We start from the raw sequence: 539 nt of genomic DNA on the forward strand, positions 1-539 counted from the left end.
CTCTAAACCCATCTACACTATTCCCTTATCGTCCATATGCCTATCCAATGACCATTTGAATGCCCTTAGTGTTGGCGAGTCCACTACTGTTGCAGGCAGGGCATTCCACGCCCTTACTACTCTCTGAGTAAAGAACCTACCTCTGACATCTGTCCTATATCTATCTCCCCTCAATTTAAAGCTATGTCCCCTCGTGCGAGACATCACCATCCGAGGAAAAAGGCTCTCACTGTCCACCCTATCCAATCCTCTGATCATCTTGTATGCCTCTATTAAATCACCTCTTAACCTTCTTCTCTCTAACGAAAACAGCCTCAAGTCCCTCAGCCTTTCCTCACAAGATCTTCCCTCCATACCAGGCAACATTCTGGTAAATCCCCTCTGCAACCTTTCCAATGCTTCCACATCCTTCCTATAATGCGGCGACCAGAATTGCACGCAATACTCCAAATGCGGCCGCACCAGAGTTTTGTACAGCTGCAACATGACCTCATGGCTCCAAAACTCAATCCCTCTACCAATAAAAGGGTAGCAGATAA

Source organism: Scyliorhinus torazame, chromosome 26, assembly GCF_047496885.1.
Source record: "Scyliorhinus torazame isolate Kashiwa2021f chromosome 26, sScyTor2.1, whole genome shotgun sequence".
In the NCBI taxonomy this organism is placed as follows: Eukaryota; Metazoa; Chordata; class Chondrichthyes; order Carcharhiniformes; family Scyliorhinidae; genus Scyliorhinus; species Scyliorhinus torazame.